Below are 11,862 nucleotides of genomic sequence, written 5' to 3'. Positions count from 1 at the left end.
ATTAGAAGGATGTTGAAAAGATCTTAGTGTTAAAAGGGTGGGGAAGAGCTTAGACTTAAGCTAATTCTTAGGTTATAAGGACTTTACCAGCTTACAGCCTGTCTCCCACACACCTCCAGTCCCTAACTCATGGCAACCACTGTTCTTTTTAACTCTCTCTGTATATATATTTTTTTACCTTTTCCAGAAGGGCATATACTCATAATTATATAATATATAGCCCTTTCAGACTGGCTTCTTTCATGTGGAAATGTGCATTTAAGGGACCTCACATCTTTTTATTTTGTTTTAGGCCTAAATTATATACTTTTGTGTGGATAGTTACCACAGATTATCTATCCATTAGTCTGTTGAAAGATAATTTGGATGTTCCCAAATTTGGGCAATTACAAATAAAGCTGCTATAAATATTTGTGTGTGTGCAGGTTTTGAGGTGGGTGTAAGATGTAAATTCATGGCCCTGGCCGGTTGGCTCAGTGGTAGAGCATCGGCCTCGTGTGCAGGAGTTCCGGGTTCGATTCCCAGCCAGGGCACACAGGAGAAGCACCCATCTGCTTCTTCACCCCTCCCCCTCTCCTTCCTCTCTGTCTCTCTCTTCCCCTCCTGCAGCCAGGGCTCCATTGGAGCAAACTTGGCCTGGGTGCTGAGGATGGCTCTATGACCTCTGCCTCAGGCACTAGAATGGCTCTGGTTGCAACAGAGCAATGCCCCAGATGGGCAGAGCATTGCCCCCTGGTGGGCATGCCAGGTGGATCCCGGTTGGGCGCATGCGGGAGTCTGTCTGACTGCCTCCCCATTTCCAACTTCAGAAAAATACAAAAAAAAAAAAAAAAAAAAAAAGATGTCAACTCATTAGGGTAAATACCTATTATATAATTACTGAATCATTATTGAATTTTTTAGATCCTAGAATAGCAACACATTTTTTTTTTTCTTTTCATTTTTCTGAAGCTGGAAACAGGGAGAGACAGTCAGACAGACTCCCGCATGCGCCCGACCGGGATCCACCCGGCACGCCCACCAGGGGCGACGCTCTGCCCACCAGGGGGCGATAGCAACACATTTTTATTTGAAGAGTTTTCATTGCTAAATGGAGTCAGATTATAATGAAAACATAATTTTCAAATTAAATTATTTTCCTCTTATAAAATTATTTTCAAATATCACAAGCAACTTAGCTTTTCAAAATAATATAATTTCTATGAAAAATGTATACTTTTTATTAATAACTAAAGGATATATTCTAATATAATGTTATTTCTTCCTATAAAAACCCATGATTTGTTATTAGGTTATCTTAAAAAAAAATGTTTAGAGCCTTTTAAAGCATTTTAAAACATTCATTAAACTTTCACATTTTCACTTGGACATGATGCTATTATTTAACAAATTTGGGTCTGAATGCTGAAGCCTACCTACATAAATGATACTTTTACATTATTTAATTCCATTAAAAATGATAAAATTAATCAATACTATTTCCTCTTTTTGTGGTTGTTTTTGGGACCAAATTACAGAATCCCAAATGTGAGAGTGAATAGAAAATGGTTATAGTGCAAATGGTCATTTTAGTTGGCTTCCTTAAAACTGAAACCTCAGAGGATTTCTATCCTTAGGTCTCACCTATGTATTTCTTCAGAAGTGAATGAATGAATCAGTGTGTCCCACAAAAAGGAAAATAAAAGCAACGTACAATAAAATGCCTAAACTTTTTAATGTGAATTATATCTATAGCAGAATTTGTAATGTTTACTTAAAAATTATAGAAATTACAAAAGATTTTATGGTATGAACTGTTTTACTTCCCTATGAAAGCACATATTTTCTCCACAATATCAGTAGTTTGAAATGCTAAAATTATCTCTGATAATTTATTGTATAATTCAAACTTCAATAAAAATTCTTCTCTATTAATATTTCATCACTTTTAATCATATTTTAATATGTTTTGCTATATTCAATAACATTTTATGATGTGAATAACTTTTAGTGTTAAATGATAAGAAAATTATATTAAGATCTAAAGTCCTAGATTTTTATTTTGATATATTAAGCTAGTTAAAATCTGAAGGCAACAGTTATATTTGGTTATCATAAAATTTCAGTAGCACATTTGAGTTCCAAGTTGACTAAAGTATTACAAAGATTTAAGTACTTCAGAAAAATAATGCAATTTTATAAGTTATAGAAGATTTCAAAAGAGATGCAGTCATAATCAATCATTTCCAGAAACTTTAAATATATAATTCGGGCCCTAGCTGATTGGCTCAGTGGCTGGAGTGTTGGCAGGGGGTGCAGAAATCCTGGGTTTGATCTCAGTCATGACACACATGAGAAGTGACCATCTGCTTCTCTTCTCCTCCTGCAGCCAGTAGCTAAATTGGTTTGAGCATGACTCCAGGAGCTGAGGATACCTTAGTAGATTCAAGCATCAGCCCCAGACAGGGGTCACGGGGTTGATCCTGGTCAGGGTGCCTGTGGGAGTTTGTCTCACTATCTCACTTCTCAAAAATAAAAAAATATATATATATTTTTTAATTTAGTTATATAAATTATATATATGTATATATATATTTCCATGGACATTGTTTCAGTCATCTTATTTACCTAAGTGGTCTAACGTTTATCATAGAGTAAATATTATAAATATTTCAGAATACTTATAAACAATAAATTCAAAGAGGAAAAAAAATTTTTAGACAACTAGTTAAATAAAATGTGCAGTAAATATAAGGTAAAAGGTGTTCCTGAAAAATATCAAGCTCAGATTTCAGAGTAAACAAATAAAAAAGGTAATTAAGGTAGATAGAGCATCGACCTGGGATGCTGAAGACCCAGGTTCAAAACCCTGAGATTGCCGGCTTAAGTGTGGGATCATAGATATGACCCCATGGTCACTGGCTTGAGCCCAGAGGTCACTGCCTTAAAGCCCAAGGTTGCTGGCTTGAAGCCTAAGATCACTGGCTTGAGCAAGGGCTCACTGGTTCAGCTGGAGCCTCCCAATCATCAAAACACATATAAGAAAACAATCAATAAACAACTATAGTGACTCAACTATGAGTTGCTGCTTCTCATCTCTCTCCCTTCCTGTCTGTCTATCCTTGTCTATCCTTCTCTCTGTCCTTCTCTCTCTCACAAAAGAAAAAAGGATAATTACAGAATTTAGAGGATCCTTACATCTTTTTATTCCAAACACGTATGTTAAATTTCTTCTTAAATATTTCTTCCTCAATTGATACAAGCATATAAGTATAAATTTATATGAATTCATATGTATCTTTGGCTTTTATCTCAATTACATATATTGGCTGCCTAATGTGAGCACTTAACTTTATCTAGTTTAACAAAGATAATATTAACTCTATCATAAAGAGTGAAAATATCTGTTAATCATATGGGTGCCTGACTATACTGTGCTTTTTATCTGTTACTCAAAATCTGTTCTAAAAATCTGAGCAAAAAGTCATATTAGAATAGTTGATGATGAAGTGGAGAATGGATCACAAAAAATGTAAGCATACAACACAAGGCTATGTAGCAAGAATGCCCAAGTCAAAATTAAGATGCTCTCTGCATAATAAAAAATAACATCTAATATTCGATGAAAACTTACTATGTGTCAGGTCTTATTCTAATTATTTTGCAGGAGGATTTTTTTTTATCACTGCAGAAATCCCTTGTGGCAGTGAGTGCAATTATCATCATTCCTAAAAGAAACTGAGACTGAGATATTAAGTAACTTGCTCAAGGCCACTAAGCTTGTAAATGATGAAGCTGTAATGGTATCCAAGAAAGCAGATTTCAAGAGCTTTTAACTACTCTATAACACATTATACTTTTTACTCTAAACATCTTATTCTCTATAATTTATGCATTTTCTAATGCAGATCATCTTACATTCTGCTTTCTGTATCTTATACTCTCTAATATCATATTGTAGAATACCAGAAGAATGTGGAAGGAGTAGTAAGGAGTGTAGATAATAATTGGTGCAACTTTTACCAGTCTCCTGTTTCTATGCTAATAACCTATTACAATGTGTCCAAAATCCAATTTGATGATATGGTTGACAGCTAGCAAACATATATGATTTGGAGATAAATATAGTTTTTTCAGAATCACAGAGCCCTGATACGTGATTATAACAATGAGAATGGAAAAGTGGAGATAATAATTCACTTTCTAAATATAAAGTAAGCATAATGGCTTAGTACGTGTCTCTCTCTCTCTCTCTTTTTTTTCTTCCTCTCACCTTCTCTTCCTTCCATAAGCATTTATCAAATGTTTCTACTATATGGTAGACACTACGGTACATAACAGCACAAAGTAAATGGCACACAGCTCTTACTAGAAGAGATAACCTGCTAGAATAGAAGAAAATTTTAATTTCTAATATTTAAAAGTACTTAAACATTTGTTAATCAAAATTAATTATAAAAGAAAGCAACTCTGATATTAAAACAAAGACACTAATTTGTGATTTCAGGCCTTTGTCTATATGTATTGTGTGCATAGGATTTACTGATGGAGTATAAGAATAACTCATGATTACAGTGTTGCATAATGTTTTTAAAAATTAGAAAAATGTGTTGCACTGCATCAACAGTGTCAATGCTGTATCTTTTCAGTTGTATAATTTAGAAGAAATTTGAGAATCCTTTAAATATTAGGAAAAGTCAGTAAAGGGAGATCTGTAAGGAAGGGAAATGTGCAAATAAGCCTGTGTTGTGCATTAAAAAATATAGTAGTATTTTAAACACAATTTTGTAGTAATGCCTCACAAGGATATATGCCTTCCTGTGGAGAAATAGGAGAAAAGCTGAAAAAGGTGAACTATGGACTCAGTCTCAAACAGAAAGAAAGTCGACAGGTGGAAGAATGCTCTCCAAGCAGAGGGCAGAGACATGCAAAGCATGTTAAAGGCTGTGACCAATGAGGCAATGATGAGTATTTATTGGTGTCTGGGCTGAGGGATTCCGGGATGGAGTGTGGAGTTTTGGGTTGAAAATGTAGATTGGGACAAATTTTAAAAAACCCATAGTTCAAACTATAACAAGAATTATAAGAAGAAAGATTTGTGTTGTAAAACAGGGACCGAGATAAATGATGAAAATTGTTTTAACAACATAATTCTATTAGCTGTTGGGAAGACGGCCTGTAGAGGAGGGGAACTGGCTATAGAGAGGGCAATTAGGAGACAATTATGGTGATCCAGGGAAGAAATAATGAAGCCTTAGATCAAATCAGTGGATGTGCAGAACAGGGAAGAGGCTGGAGTTTGAAGTAAATGCATAACAAATTGTTGTAATTGAATAGGTTGATCTCCTTTCTCTTTAAACTATTTAACCTAGGATTTTAAGAAATTAATGTATAATTATGCAAGGGTATTAATATTTTTTATTAATCTGAAATTAAGTTTTGTTACCTTTAAAAATTCAAATGATAAAGTTAGAAATTCAATATAATATTCTGACATGCTATTTTATGTAATTTATTTCTGTCAACATTAAATATTGAAAATTATCCAAATATAAGAGAACAAAGTCATGTTTAGTTATCTCTGTAATAAAGATGATAATAAACTGCTCACAAAATTAAGGGATATTTCAAAATGAATATTAAGTGATAAAATATTCCTTAATTTTTGTGAGTGGTATATTATCTACCATTTACTGATTTTTTTTAAAATATGAAAACTAGTCTATGGTCTTTTCAATAATTATTATGCCTCTTTCAAGTAAAGAAAATCAGGCTCAGAGAAGTGATTTAAATTCATTCGAGTGACACTGTGAGTTTTCTTCAGAAATGGGATGCAAATACACGTTTCTCTTCTAACAAAGTTATGTTCTTCTTAATATGGTTTGCCTTGAAAGTTCTTTTGGATTAAAATGTGCTTTTTAAAATAATAACTTTATTTTTAAAAATAGCTTTGTTAATTTAATTTTTATTTTTATTATTATTATTATTATTTTAATTTTTCCGAAGTGAGAAGGAGGAGGGGCAGGCAGGCAGGCAGACTTCCACATGTGCCTGACCATGATCCACCCAGCATGCCCACCAGGGGGCGATGCTCTGACTATCTAGGGGGGCGTTTCTCTGCTCCTATCTGAGCCATTCTAGCACCTGAGGCAGAGGCCATGGAGCCATCCTCAGCACTTGGGCCAACTTTGTTCCAATGGAACCTTGGCTGTGGGAGGGGGAGAGATAGAGAGAAAGGAGAGGGGGAAGGGTGGAGAAGCAGATGGGTGCTTCTCCTGTGTGCCTTGCCTGGGAGTTGAATGCAGGACTTTCACATGCCAGGCCTACACTTTACCGCTGAGCCAACCGGCCAGGGCCAATTTAGTTTTTCTATATTTTTTGTTAACCAGTTATACCTTTCTTCATGGGCCTTAAATATAATCTTGTCAAAAAGATATTTAATATGTCATTAGTAGTGACTAAAATGTCTATGTAGCATTAACACTGGCATTCTATTTTCATTATGTAAAAGTGGAATTTATTTTTTGCCTACCTTCATCCATAGCTGTTAAACATGAAACCTCTCTCATTTCTAAACACCGCCTCCAGGTTTGTCTAGTTTGAGTTGATTTTAGAAAATGTTACTTCTATTATTATTTTCTTTAGTTATGGGAGAAAAATTGTATAGTGAGTCATACTAATTGCATGTTTTCAATATTAACATTAAATTTTCAATAGAAAATCTCTATTATACATTCTGTTTGACAATTTTTATATATCAATAAAATGACATTGTTTATTCATTTATTAATATGATTTTACCTAATGTTTTCTCTCCCAATTTTTATTGCATTGATAATTATTATGTGTTGTCAAAGTTTAATCACTTATTTGGAGACATTTTAATTCCAAGCTATTCCTATTTTCACTATTTAAGAGAAAATTTTAAGAATTTTTTTTAGTCTAATCAACAGTTTATGAAAAAAAACAATAAATTTTTATGAGCAATTTATTTGAAAGCTGTGCAGGAAATGTCATGGCAAAGTTTAGATAATTGTTTTGTTCAACAAAATGTAATTTTCACTTATAGAATAAGGCTGCTTCATATACTAAACATTCATAGTAAATGTCATCAATTCTTCTTAAATAATTTAAAGGTGACTTGTCTTTTATTGATAAGGTCAGTCCAGATAAATAATGTCAACATTTATTTATGATAAGTGCATTAATTAAAAAACTTGGAACAGTGCAGTGATGGGAGACGTGTAAATGATTGTAATTAATTTATTAATATATGTTTCAAGCAATTTTAACAAGAAACTATGAGCTTTCATTCTTCTTTTACTTTTCTATTAGTATTTATCACTCTTCTCATTGCATTATCACTTAGAGTAATTTTCTAAAACAGAGGCTTCTTAAAACACATGTGATCTAAGTGGGTAATAAAAATTGAAGTCATATAGTTTCAAACAACTATTTACTGAAAGCGGCAGCAGAATTCAGAAAGAATGAATTTACTGACCTTATGGAACATTCTTTTTTCCTTTGTAACGAACATGTAAAATTGTGTTAAAGAGACCACATGCATATGTAAGAGATTACAATAAAGAAATAATCTATTTCAATTCTGGCTATCCCATAGGCTAAAATAAATTTTCTTTTCTTTATTATGCTTCTTATTATTTGTCTTATAATTTATTAACAATATATTATGATCAGAAATAAACAATTTTGATCACTCAAATTATTTCTTGTAGCTTAAAAATGTATTTTAAATTTCAGTGAGACATTACAAAAATCTGTTTTCTTTGCTCCCATGGCATATGGTTATCTAAGATACCTTTTAAAATAATGTTTAACTTTTAGCAGTATAGAAATGACAAATGCACAGCAGCATCTTGTGAGGACTGCTCAATTCAGGGGGTTAAGACAAGACAGAGTGGGAGAAAGAGCCTCAGTGGTCACCAAAACTGAGACCGTATTTTTAAAAGACAGAAAGCTAGTGAAGAGCTACAGTTCAGGCTCCGAGTGAGGTGATTGTAGCATTTCGCAAAGCTGTAGCATTCACACTCTTGATTGGAGCAGCTGTGAATGGATTTAGCCATATTCTTAAGTGATTTATAAGGCATTCTTGCTGCTAAGGACATTTCATAGTCTGATTCTCCACAACAGTATTACTTTATAATGATATTAAAGATTGAATTGCATTGTTTCTTTCTATCACTTAGGTTGCTTAAGATCTGATTTTCATTTAGTGCTGAAATTTTCATGGGACTTTCCATGCTATATTTTGGAAATCCTCTGTTTTTTTTGTTTCTGGAAAAGTGGAAGTTTTATAAGATTTTGAAAATACTCTGCTTCCTACAGCATCCTTAGGTTAAGGTGTATGAAAGTTGATGATATACATTTCAACTAATAGATGACCAAAAATAAAATAAACACTATTCAATAAATATGTTAATACATAAGACCTAAGCTAAATACTATAGGATAAACCTTGAAGGATTGAGAAAGGAGACATTCAGACACCAGCTAGATTCTACCCTCTGGCTTTGGTTTTCACTCAGTCTCCCATATGATTGGGCGGCAAATATAGGAAAAAATATCAATATGTGTAAGGCCAGTAGCCGTGGCTACTGTCACAGCCGCCTGGCCTGTGCAGGTTTAGGTTTGCATTTAATTTGGACAGCTCATAAAGAAACTGCAGAGCCAAAAACTGGTGGTCCATTTTTCTTTATTCTAGACTTGCTCTCGGCAAGTGAATAAAAATACACAGCAGGGAAAACACTTCCCTTTCCATTCAGGGCTCCCAACATCACTGACTTATCTGAGTTTTCCTAGAATCAAAGGCTTCCACCTCACCAGCCTTATACAACTCTGTTCCCTGTCTCCTTCTCCTGCACAAACTGGCTTCTCCTTCAGCATTCCACCATTTTGGATGCCTCCTTCATGTGGCCTTCCTGCCCTGCACTGCATGGGCTCCTCCTTCCTACAACAACGTGGGCACTCTCCCTCAAGATGGCCTCCTAGCCCCTCCATTTAAAACTTTTCCCTGGGACAACCCCTTCCCCCAGCACATGCTAGCATAACCAAGCCCCTTTCCAAGCAAGAAGGGCAATTAGCTGTATCATGTGAGAACATCACCACGTGAGAGCAGCGGCCATCTTTAACAGAGTGAGCGAAAAATAACTTAACTGACAATATGCAACTGTAAGACTGTAAAGAGTGATTTGACTATAGCACTAGCACCGAAGAGACATTTTTTAAGTCGAAAGTGATCTCTGGGCCAACCAGTGCTATCAATATTTAGAGAGGTGAATCAATGTATCAACAAAGCTACAGAAGAGTTCTTGCTGAACAGAAGCAGCACCTAGTAATTTACACTCTTTTGGAGAACATTTTCTCTGTAAAACTCTCATGTTCACCATATAAGTGGTGATAATAATTTGGATAAATAAAATTTTAGTTACTTTTAATATTAATGCTTTATCTTTCTTGCTTGATTTATTTTTCTTGATTCTTATTATATGTTCATATTCCTTGAATGGCTTTAGAACCCACCTCAAAATAGTCCCCTACTCCAAAATTAAGCATGGTAGCAAGATTTAATTCCTTTTGTATTTTTTACAACCAAGAGACTTTAAGAATATCAATAAGTCATATGATTTACATATCTTCCTCAGCATAACATGCATTTCTTCATTGTGTTTTGTTTTCATATAGGAAGACAGCGTCTCAAAATCTGAAAAAAAGCACATTTTTTTTAATGAACATAGACCTCATAGAATATTGACCTTTTCTTCCTAAACAAAATAAAGGTGGCATTTATTAATAATTATTTATTAAGAACTTATAAATTATAAAAGTAGATATATAAGAACTACAAAAAAAATAGCCCTTATCATTATAGTTTTTTATTATAATGAATGTTGTAGTTTAGGATACAATATATATGCATATACATGATAATTATATTTATATATACTTTTTATGCATACACATGATCATTATTTGTATATATATACATATGTATACATACATATACAGAGATATATGCTGACTATTCTATTATTCACAATAATTTATGGTCAAAAAAGAACAACAGATTTTATAAAATGATATATTTTGTGACAGGATGTGAGTAAGAATGAGAAAGAGGAAAAGTTTGAAAATATTTATTGAGAAATTTCTAAACTTTTTATATTTCAAATTTATATTCTTTCTTAAATTATAAATTTAAATTCTTTTGATTAGTTTTATTTTGTGATAATATTGTACCAGTTTAGAGATGTATTATTACTGTCAATTTAAAGATGTTTTTTAAACTTTATATTTTCTATTAAATTAAAAGTTACTGTTTCAACAATATATTTTCATTGAAGTATAGATTAACTAAATATATTAATTAGTTTTTGATGGAATACTCATATTTATACTAAAGAGGGATAATAAGATTTTAATTATTGACATATAGTTGAAAATATTCATCACTTTATTAAAATATTATTTTTAAAAAACCTATGCACAAAATTACAGAAAAGCAAAAAAATTAAATTTATGATGTAAATGACAATACTAAGTACCAAGAAAAAAGTTAATAAATAAGAAACATCCTGTTTTTCAAACAATTTCATATAGATCACTTAAAACATTTTTTTCCTGAATACTGTATTATTTGAAAATTAAAAGTCAAAATTGTACCAATATACTATAGTATTTCTGGCTACACAAGTGTGTAGTTTTATTTATAGACTCCAAATTATATGTTGTATAGAACTAAATATTGCATTATCATAATTCTATAAGATAGGCACATAAAAGTATCTCACATGGAAGATAATTTAAAATTATATCTCTTTTTTTTTTTTTTTTTTTTCTGAAGCTGGAAACAGGGAGAGACAGTCAGACAGACTCCCGCATGCGCCCGACCGGGAACCACCCGGCACGCCCACCAGGGGCGGCGCTCTGCCCACCAGGGGGCGATGCTCTGCCCATCCTGGGCGTCGCCATGTTGCGACCAGAGCCCCGGGAGGGGAAAAGAGAGACAGAGAGGAAAGCGCGGCGGAGGGGTGGAGAAGCAAATGGGCGCTTCTCCTGTGTGCCCTGGCCGGGAATCGAACCCAGGTCCTCTGCACGCTAGGCCGACGCTCTACCGCTGAGCCAACCGGCCAGGGCAAAAATTCTATCTCTTTATTAACCTTTCAAATACACATTTAATTCTAATTCTTCTCATTGCCTTCCTTAAAGATCTAAGAATTAAGTTTTGAGGGAAAATATACTAAGGGTATAATTGTCTTTATTGATTGCTAAAACTGCAGCAGCAAACAGAACAAAAATAAAAACTTAGACTTAATATTTTAAATGTGATCAAGCTTCCAGAACTACTTAATGAATGTCAATTCAAGGTGTCTGATCTTGAAGATTATTTTGCTGAAAATATTACTTAATTGTAGCACCATTGCTCAGAATCACCATTGAATTTTTCCTTCTTTATTTTGCCTCATTCCCTCTACATGTTTAAGTGAGTTTTTTTTCTTTATATTATGAGATATTTGTGCAAATACTTATGAAAACGTGTTCTAAAATTATTTCAAAATGTCTGATGCTTTTGGTAATGCAAACAATACTGAGGAACACTGTTGAATTATGATTTTAAAAATTATAAGAGTATTTAAATAAAGACATTTATTTGTAATTTCAACCCTTTGTCTAAAGCTACTATGTGCAAAAGATTTACCAATAAAGGGGACTATTAACAGACAGCAGACAATAGAGTTGGGTATATAAAGTTACCTCATGTTCACAGCATTGCATGATTTTTTCAAAAATAATTAGAGAAAACGTGTTGCACTGCATCAACTGTTACAACACTACATCTTCCCAGTTGTAGTTCAAAGGAAGGTT

General features: G+C 33.3%; 1 non-coding gene across 1 annotated transcript; it reads left to right on the top strand.

The window, feature by feature from the left end:
• Window positions 1-457: 457 nt before the first annotated feature.
• TRNAT-CGU (transfer RNA threonine (anticodon CGU)) lies at window positions 458-533 on the top strand. Its single transcript has one exon. It is a non-coding gene; the product is annotated as a tRNA-Thr (tRNA).
• The last annotated feature ends 11,329 nt before the right edge of the window (window positions 534-11,862 follow it).

This window comes from Saccopteryx bilineata, chromosome 5, assembly GCF_036850765.1.
Source record: "Saccopteryx bilineata isolate mSacBil1 chromosome 5, mSacBil1_pri_phased_curated, whole genome shotgun sequence".
NCBI lineage: Eukaryota > Metazoa > Chordata > Mammalia > Chiroptera > Emballonuridae > Saccopteryx > Saccopteryx bilineata.
This window is presented reverse-complemented; position numbering and strand designations above follow the sequence as displayed.